The sequence below is a fragment of the Microtus ochrogaster genome, linkage group LG10 (assembly GCF_000317375.1).
Source record: "Microtus ochrogaster isolate Prairie Vole_2 linkage group LG10, MicOch1.0, whole genome shotgun sequence".
NCBI lineage: Eukaryota > Metazoa > Chordata > Mammalia > Rodentia > Cricetidae > Microtus > Microtus ochrogaster.
In genome coordinates, this window is record NC_022035.1 from 1806599 (window position 1) to 1806896 (window position 298).

The following is a 298-nucleotide window of genomic DNA, read 5'->3' on the forward strand; positions in this document are numbered from 1 at the left end:
CTTAGATGCACCCACCCGTCACCAGAGTCTGCCCTCTCTGGACAGCCTTGGATGCACCCACCCGTCACCAGAGTCTGCCCTCTCTGGACAGCCTTGGATGCACGCCCCCCCCACCAGAGTCTGCCCTGTCTGGACAGCCTTGGATACACCCACCCCTCACCAGAGTCTGCTCTCTCTGGAAAATCTTGGATGCACCCACCTGTCACCAGAGTCTGCCCTTTCTGGACAGCCTTGGATGCACCCACCCCTCACCAGAGTCTGCCCTTTCTGGACAGCCTTGGATGCATGCCCCCCCCCA